The sequence below is a fragment of the Condylura cristata genome, unplaced genomic scaffold, assembly GCF_000260355.1.
Source record: "Condylura cristata isolate star-nosed mole 26May11 unplaced genomic scaffold, ConCri1.0 scaffold00035, whole genome shotgun sequence".
Lineage (NCBI taxonomy): Eukaryota > Metazoa > Chordata > Mammalia > Eulipotyphla > Talpidae > Condylura > Condylura cristata.
The window spans coordinates 14,158,178-14,166,596 of record NW_004567136.1 but is presented as its reverse complement, the minus strand read 5'-3'; the positions used below and the strand labels follow the sequence as shown (position 1 = coordinate 14,166,596).

Sequence of the window (8,419 nt, the reverse complement as noted above, 5' to 3'; positions counted from 1 at the left end):
ACCTGCCCTCCCCGCAGACACATCGAGAACTGGCGCGGCCTGCACACGCTCAACGCCGTGGACATGGAGCTCTACACCGGCCTCCAGAAGCTGTGAGTGCGGGCGGCGGGGCGGGAGCTGGCGCCGGCTGCCCCCGCAGGCACAGAAGCGTCGGCCGGCCCTCCGCGGCCGGCCGTCCCTGCCTCCCCCGCGCTCCACCCTGGCGGAGAGGCGAGGGGCTGGCGGGCTCCCGCTAGTAGGGTGTCAGGGCAGACCTGGGCCTCCCTGGCCAGTGTCCTGCTCTGCCGGCCCAGCCCTCTGCTTGCCCAGGAAGCCCCAGCCACCCCTCCTCCCTGATGGCTAGGCTGTGGGGACTTGGGGGGGGAGGGCCGGGGGTTGCCGAGCAGGTCCTGGCCAGGACGCCTGGCTCACCCGGGCAGGGTCAGCCTGCAGCGTGCCCACTGCCCCCCACCCCGCGGGGCCTGCGGTGAGGAGGGGGCTTTCAGTCCAGCGGGCGCTGGGCCCCGCCCGTCCGCCCCGCAGACCGTCCTGTCCTCTCTCCGCAGGACCATCAAGAACTCAGGACTTCGGAGCATCCAGCCCAGAGCCTTCGCCAAGAACCCTCACCTGCGCTACATGTGAGTGGGGCGGGGGCCTGCCGGGCGGGGCCGGGGAGTCCTGGCGGCCAGACTGCTCTGGGGCGCTGCGCCCGGGGCCGGTCCTTAAACTGTCCCTAGTTGCATGCTTGGCTTCTTAAAATGAGGATTTGGGGTTTGATGGCACCAAGGGGCCCGTCAGAGGCAAAAGCCTGGGAGCCGGGCTCAAGGGGGCTCTCCGGACGCCAGGCCCTCGCCCCCCTTTTGATGGTGAAATCTGCAGTTTTCTGGGATTGTGCGTGGCAGCCCCCACGGGGAGCTGCGTGTGTGGGGGCCCGTGGCAGAGGCTCCCCTGGGGGCCGCAGACTCGGGAGAGCGGGCCCTGGCACTCGGGGTCGCCGGCGTATGGGCAGACACTCCCCGAGCTGCCCTGGGGGGGCAGAGCCCTCTCTGCGCCTGGCCCGAGTGCTGATGAGTCTTTCTTTTGGTCCCTTGAGGGGTACCCTGTCACCACAAGGGGCACCCCCATGATGTGGAGCAGCCAGCAGGCTCCGGAAAGCTCTGGGGAGGTGGTAGGGAGGAGAGGGGACCTGGGGAACCCTGCGGGGGGCTGTGCCTCTCCCGGCCCCCCCAGGCACCCAGGGGTGCCCCGCAGACACTTTCCCAGAGTTTGGGCCCTGCGTGGTGCTGAACTTTCCTCCTTCCGGGGCAGCTCCCGGGTGGCCGTGCCCAGGTCCCTGTCCCGGCCATGGCCACGGGGGCGAGGCCACTGTCCAACGGCCTGGCTGGGCCGGCCCTGCCCTGGTCGTGCTGGTGGGTGGGGTTCCTCTGATCTGCCCTTCGCAGCTGGAGGTGAAGGCAGGCAGGGGGCTCCCGCCACATGTTCCAGGTGTTTATTTTATTGGTAGTTTGCGTTTGCGTGTCAGATGCCCTGGGGGAGAAGCTTTTGACCTCTGAAAAGTTTCCCTTTTCCTGCTACCGGGTCTGGAAGCTAAGTGCCTGGGGTGGCAGTGGGGTGGGGCGGGGGGGGGGTTCGGGGGGTGGGGCCCTGCGCAGAGGGGCAGCAGTAAACACTTCCAGGTGACCATGGGGGCTGGGTCTCCTCTGGCCACTCGCTGCTTTTTCTTTCTTTTTTGAAAGTTGTATTTATTTGTGCACACAGACCTGGGGTGCAGGCCGGAGATGCAGGGGCGTGAGAGGCTTCCCCAGAGTCAGAGTGGGGAGCAGAGCAGGCAGATGGTCGAAGCCCACTGCTGAGGGGAGCGGTCTGCCGCGCCACGTGGGGGTCTGGGGCGGGGATCGGGCTGGCCCTGAGCGGGGCGGCAGCCTGCAGTGCCGGCTCTACGCTTTCATCCCTTGTGCCACGGGGGAGGCCTATTTTTTCTTTTCCCGCTAGCTGCTTTTTCAAGACCAGCTTGAAACAACCCAGGTTCTGAATGCCTCACTGAAAGTGAGGCCCCACACCCCACCAGCCGACCTGCCCCAGGGCGGAGGGAGCCCGCGGCTCTGTCACACCTGGGGCGGCGGCAGCGGGAAACCTGTCCTCGGGAGGACGTGTCTGGGGGCCTGGAGCTGCGGGGCCGTGTCCCCAAGGCTCTGGGGACACGGGGGTCTTTGGGACCCATCACGTTTCCACGGGCCTCAGGGGGGAGCTGGCAGAGGCGCCTCTGGGGTTCCTCCGGGGTCTCTAGCCAGGGTCCCCAGGGGCACGTCTTTGCCTGGCGCTTCAGCAGGGCCTCTGCCCTCCATCTCTTGGGGGAGGGTCTGGGCGGTGGCAGGGACAGGCTGGGGCATCTTTGCAAGAAGCCCAGGTCTCTCGGCCAGTGAGGCTGCCCTCGAGCTCGGCCCGACGCCCGGCTGCGTCCGGCTCTTGCTGGCCCGTCTGTCAGCCCACCCCGCTGCAGTCTGCTGGGTCAGGGGCGAGCGGTTCGGGGCCTGGCTGAGGGGCTCCAGGCGCAGGAAGGCGCCTGGGGTGGGCCCGCAGCGACAAGGCCGCGAGGTCAGGCTGGTGCCCTGGCCTCACCGGCGGGCGCAGGGTGACTTAGCGCGCCCCGCCAGCGACAGAGTGACTTTCCCGGCAGCCTTGGCAAGTGGGCCAGCCTCCTCTGCTCTCTCACAGCTTCTATTTCTGTCCTCCAAATGCATTTACAAGTCCTCAGGCCCCAGCTGAGCAATCACAAGATGATCACTTACTCCGGCACTAATCGTCGAGTCTGGCTGGGCGGCTCTTTCTTTCTTTTTTTTAGAGCGGTGGCTGAGAAGTCTTCTCTGTACAGAATAAAAAGCAGGAAGTGACATCACTGTCCCGTGGGCCGATGTCAAGTTACCCAGATGGTTCTGATGGGCTCTGCTGCCCCACGGCTGGGCGGCCTCGGCCTCCGGCAGGTCAAGCTCCGGCCACGAAGGGGGCTGGATCCGGTCCGCGGCCCCGCTCCCGGGCTGTGAGCGACTGACCGTCTCCGGGCATGGCCACGTCTTAGCCCAGTTCCTGTGACGCTTTGATTCATCTAGATCAAGGGACTGAATGTTCTTGCTCTTTATTTCCCACCCTGACCGTAGGAAGAGTCCAGTGGTCCGCGCTGACCCTGGAATAGCTGTCTGCTAATCTGTGCAGCGGGCCAGGTGCTAGCATCCTCTTGGGGTGCGGCGCGGAGGGGCGTCACAGGGGGGCCCCTGCCCAGCGCTCGGCGCTCAGGCACGGAGGTGCGGACAGAGCGACGGTCGCTGTCACGGACGGTGGCCACAGTAGCCCGGGGCAGCGCTGGGTGGCGTGTGGCGATTCTGACCGCGACTTCGCTCAGGCAAAGCTGCTTTCTGTCCTCGACACCTTTCCTCTCGCTGGGCCTCCTGCCCCCTCGCACACTGGCGACGGGCCTGGACGGCACCCCTCTCCTGGCTCGGCCCGGTCTGCCCCGAAGGGCCCCTCGGGAGCGCCAGAGAGGCCCGGGCCGCATCCCGCGCTCACGCTGTGAGCGCCTGACTCCGCGGGCTGTGTGCGGGGTCTCCGTGCACCTCCACAGCCGGCCCAGCTCTTCCTTCTGGGGGTTCAGACATGACCCATCACAGCGGGGTGGGTCTCTGCCTCCCCGAGCGCTGCCGCGGGGCGTGGGGCCGACTGGGCTGCCCGGCCAGGCCCAGACAGGGTCTCAACTGTGAGAGCCGAGGGGGCTCGCTCCGGAGCCCTCTGATCTCTCCGGGAGTGTTTCCACGGGAGCCCTCAGGTCAGAAGGGACTTTGTTGTTCACTGGAGCAATAAAAACAAAATCGACCAAGATGCTCAGAAAATTGCACTCGAAATGCTGGGGTCAGGCTCGGGGGACGCCGCCGTGGCCACGCGCTTCCTTCGGGCCCGGGCCGTGCCTGGGGCCCTCGCCCGGGCAGCCCCCGCCTCCCCGCTCCCAGCCAGGCCTGTTTCTGCTTCAGAGCTGGGCGTGAAGCGCTGAGGCTCAGAGCCATAGCCAGGCCCCCAGGGCCGCCCCGAGGTCGGGGCTCACTGGCCCCGTGGCCCTGCGCCCACCTGCACTGGGCGTCCCGGGCATGCTTGTCCCTCTGGTTTCCCCAGCAGGACTTCCTTCTGGGGCCGGGGGGCCGTCAGAGTTTCATTAGAGAGCTGCCGTCTGCCCGGGGCGGGCAGCACCGTTGTCCCCCAGCAGCTGTGTGGAGAAAACTCTGTTTAGCGGCTCCTATTCAGGTCAAATCCTACAACAGTTGCGTGATAACCTGGGTCTCTTTCTTACAAACGATTTCCTAGCATTAGCCTCTGGCCCATTTATCGCCGAGAATACCGCCCAGCGCGCTGCCCATGCCACCCCGCTCTCACGGCACAGGCCACGGACGCTGTGGCCGCGTCCTCTCCGGGGACGGGCCCGCGCCCACGTTCTCTGGCTCCGACTTCTTTTCTCTGCCCCCCCCCGGCCCCCTGCTTCGTTACTTTCCATTTGTCCACATCTCTTTTCTCCATTTTTCTTGGGAAGGACAGATTTAGAAAATGCGATTAGTCTCGTGGCTATTTTGGAGTCGTCATTAATTTTCGTCCCTCTCGTGTCTCGGCGGCGTGGCTCTGTCTCTCCCTGATGGAGCTGACAGAGTCTCTCGGATTCCCGAGTTAACCCTTGGTCTCCGGGAAGCGCCTTGGTCCCCCCCGGGGGGGCCTTTAGGCGAGGCGGCCCTCGGGACGCTGGGCCGAAGGCCACTGCCCGCCTCACCCGAAGCCCGTCCGAGGGGTCCAGGCCGGGGCTGAAACGCACCGCCGGCAGGCTCCGCCGCCCAGGACGTGTGAGCCCCCGGGGCCGTCAGAGCCCCAGCGTGGCCAGCCCTGTGTCTTGGCCAGGGAGGCGGGTGGCAGAACCTTCTAGCATCCGGGACTCAGCAGCCCCTGGCAGGCTGTTTGTGAAGGGTCGGGCTTCTGGCTGCACACGCCAGTGCTCAGAACACCGCTGCCAGGCTCTCGCCAGGCCAGGCCCTGGGAGCTGCCCCGCCCTCCGCCCTCCCGGGCTTGCTGGGACGGTTCCTTCCTGGCCCAGGCCTTCCTGTCTCCTGGGTCCAGCTCCTGGGGCTTTATGGAGTTTCTCGTTTCTGCTTTGCTGGACTCACACTTCCATGGATGTGCCTGGAACGCCCAGGCCCTGTTCGGCCTCCCCAGGAACCCGCGTGAGACGGGGTCCTGTTTGTGCACGTCCCCTGGGGCGGAGAGGGCCCCTGCCCCGGTGTGTCTGTTACGGGCGAGCGGGGGCCGGTCCCCCGCGGCGCCCTGCTGCCCGGGCAGTGCCCACAGGCGCGGCTCAGCCCCTCATGCGCCCGCGGTGTGTGGTGGAGTCGGAGCTGAGGCCGGTCCTGCAGGGCACTGTCGTCTGCTTCCCGCAGGTGGGCGCACGGGGGGCCGTGGCGGGGGCGCTGACAGGGCAGCGCCGTGCAGACTGGCGGGCGCCGTCGAGAGGCCCAGAAGGGGGGGCGGGGAGAGCCCCAAGGGGGCAGAGGCGGCAGTGGGGGGCCGCCAGGTGGTGCCGACGGAATCTCACCGCCCACCTGTGCTTGTCTAGACGGAAGTGAAGGCGCAATGACTGACACCCCCATTTTGCTGCGGAGCAGACGGGGCCCACAGCCCGTGGCCAGGAGAGCGGCAGCGCCCGGGACCCGCCGCAGGCCCGGGTCTTGGCCCCCTGCCCCGCCGGCCGCCGCCTGGCGTCCACGTGCTGGTCTCGACGCCGCAGGGGTTCCCGGACCATCAGCGCCCGCCTGCTGCTGCTTTGGGGTTTTTGCTGTGAAGTGAGGCGGATGCCAGCGCTGGTTCCCTGGTGACCCCTGTGTCCTTGGGTCACGGCCAGAGCTGACTTCACAGGCGCGTCGTCAGTCAGGTTCAGGCCCGCGTCGGCGCCCGTGGGCCTGGGCGTCGGGCAGCTGGCCGGGAGTGTCTCCGGGCCCCGTGACTCGGGGCCTGGGGGCAGAGACGTGGGGGCAGGGCCTGGTGCAGGTGGAGCTGGGCGCGCAGTCTAGTCAGGAAGAGAAGCGCGGTTTTTTTCTTAGCCCAGAGATGCCAATTTGCGAACATCTGCCGGGTGGTGCTGACTGGAGCGACAGGGAGGGCTGAGTGCCAGGACGCGGGGAAGGACCTGGGCCTCGAGTTCGTCTTTGAGGGGAGATACGCGGGGTGGGATGGGAGGGAGAGGCCCCACGGAGCGTGTGTGCGTGGGGAGCGGGGACGGGAGCCCGGAGGAAAAGGGGAGAAGAGATCTGTGTGTCTCTGTGAGGTGCTCCTCAGCCGCGCCCTGCTCAAGGAGCTGGCATTCATCCTGTTTGGCGCATGAGGAATCGGGGCTCAGAGAGGTCATGGAACTCGCCAGGTCACGCCGCTGAGGATAAGGGACTCCGTATCCACTGGTGTCTGCTCTGGAGCTCATGTTCTTTCTGGCGTATCATGATACAAAGGCCAGGGCACGTCTCTGCAGGGCCACGGCCCCAACTTTGCCCAGAGGAATAGTGAAAAATGGCGGGGGGAAGGGAGCTTCCCTGCCACCTGCTCACCCAGCTCAGCCTCCACTCGCAGCTCCCTGGGGATTCAGCACCACGGCCAGGGCCCTGTGAGGCCGGCCTCCGAGCATCCAGGCCACTGTGAGCTGAGCCCAGCAGCCGTGAGGGACGCAGCCTGGGGTTCCCCTTGTCTGCTGTCCACCTTCACTGCAGGGCTGCGGCTGCCCCGGGCCCCTCAGAAAGTGTCAGGGGCATCAGAAGGGCACAGCCTGCCTGGTGCAGGGGCGGCTGACCCTGCCAGCCGGCCCTGTGGGGCCGGGCCTCCGCGGGGGTGGGGAAGTCGGGTGGACCCACTCCTCCCGTCCCCACACCCAGCCCCAGCAACCAGCCGGGGGGCACGAAGCTCGGGGCTTATGTCTTCACTTGCCTTGAGCTGGGTGTCACTGGGGATCCCGGGAGATGAGGGAGCAGGGCTGCGGCGGGCTTTTCTCTCCAGGATGGAGCCCCGGGCCTGTGGCCCTGGCTGCGGTCCTCGCCCTGTGCCTGCCGGACGTGGCCCCAGCCAGCGGGTTTGTCGTGCTCGGGGCGCGTTGGGAGGGACGCGCCGTGGACGGGCCCGTGGTCCTCCGTGGCGATGCACCTGCTGCGTTCCTGGACAGCGCGAGCGGGATGGTCTCCGATGGGAGTCCAGATCACGTCTGGCTCGTGTGCCTGTTCACACAGGTACCTCCGAGGCCGCGTGTCACGGGACTGAGGTGGACACCATGTCCAGACCCTGCTTTAGCATTGGGACCTTGTGACCTTGACCGAGCACCTGACCGTAAGCCACGGATTCTTTATCTCGACAGTGAGAGCAAGTCGTGACACTCACACGAACCGCAGAAGGTTCTGGGCACCTTTCGGTGGCCTCATCTTCAAGGAGGGGATCCCTAACACTCAGGGCCCGTTGCCCATTATGTCTGCTCCTGGAGAGGTGTTGCTGCACACCCGTTTCTTAGGCTCCTGGTGATTGTTAAGAATTCTGGAAAAATCCAATAGCAGGGAAATTGATCAGTGAGCTAATGAATTCTTGCACCTGCATTTGATGTGCGAGGTTCTGAATGAACCTCAGGTCAGTGGTGGTGGTGTGGTCAGCGGTGGATGTGCGGTCAGCGGTGGTGGTGCGGTCAGCGGTGGCACGGAAAGACGCTGAGTTTGGTGCCAGCTGGTGGCACTCGGTGGCCGTGGGGCACGCGGTGAGCCCCTGGGCTGTTATTGGACAGTGAGCCAGGTGTGAGCTGGTGAGCTGGTGGCACTCGGTGGCCGTGGGGCACGCGGTGAGCCCCCGGGCTGTTATTGGACAGTGAGCCAGGTGTGAGCTGCGCCTTCTGCATTGTGAAGACACCTGTAAGCGGAAGTGCAGCTCACAGATCCTGAGGTGACGGTCACTCTGGGGAGCCTGAGACTTCCACTGGCTCCTCCCCCATCGCCTTCCCTGAGTCTCCACACAGAGCCGCCTGTGGACGGAGGCCTGGCCGGCCGCGCCGGAGCCTCTCCGCAAGCCAGGGGCCAGCCAGGCTCCCCGGTGCTCAGCGGAGCGCAGAGGTCTCGCCTGGCCCTTCCTGGCCTGCGTCTGCGGGTCTCGGCTGGGTTCTGGGAGGCCGGGGCACCGGGCGCAAGCGTGCTTTCCACAAGCCGTGCGCACAGTGGACAACAGAGGCTGGGGACGCGTGGCCTCTTTCACAGGAAGCAGCGGCGTCGTGGCTCTGCGGGCGAACGCCAGTCAGCGGGACAGAGCAGGGCTTCGGAGGAGAAGAGGCGTTTTCAGCAGACGTGGGAGACTGCGGTGGGGCTGGACTGCGGCGGGGCTCATGACCGGGGCACAGAGGCCAAGGCCA

General features: G+C 66.5%; 1 long non-coding RNA gene across 1 annotated transcript in view; it reads left to right on the top strand.

The window, feature by feature from the left end:
• The first annotated feature begins 14 nt into the window (after window positions 1-14).
• Window positions 15-8,419, top strand: part of LOC101629799 — a 13,529-nt gene continuing 5,124 nt past the window's right edge. The window contains exons 1-2 of the long non-coding RNA XR_001146062.1: window positions 15-92; window positions 546-617. This is a non-coding gene — a long non-coding RNA (uncharacterized LOC101629799). The remainder of the gene's footprint in view (window positions 93-545; window positions 618-8,419) is intronic.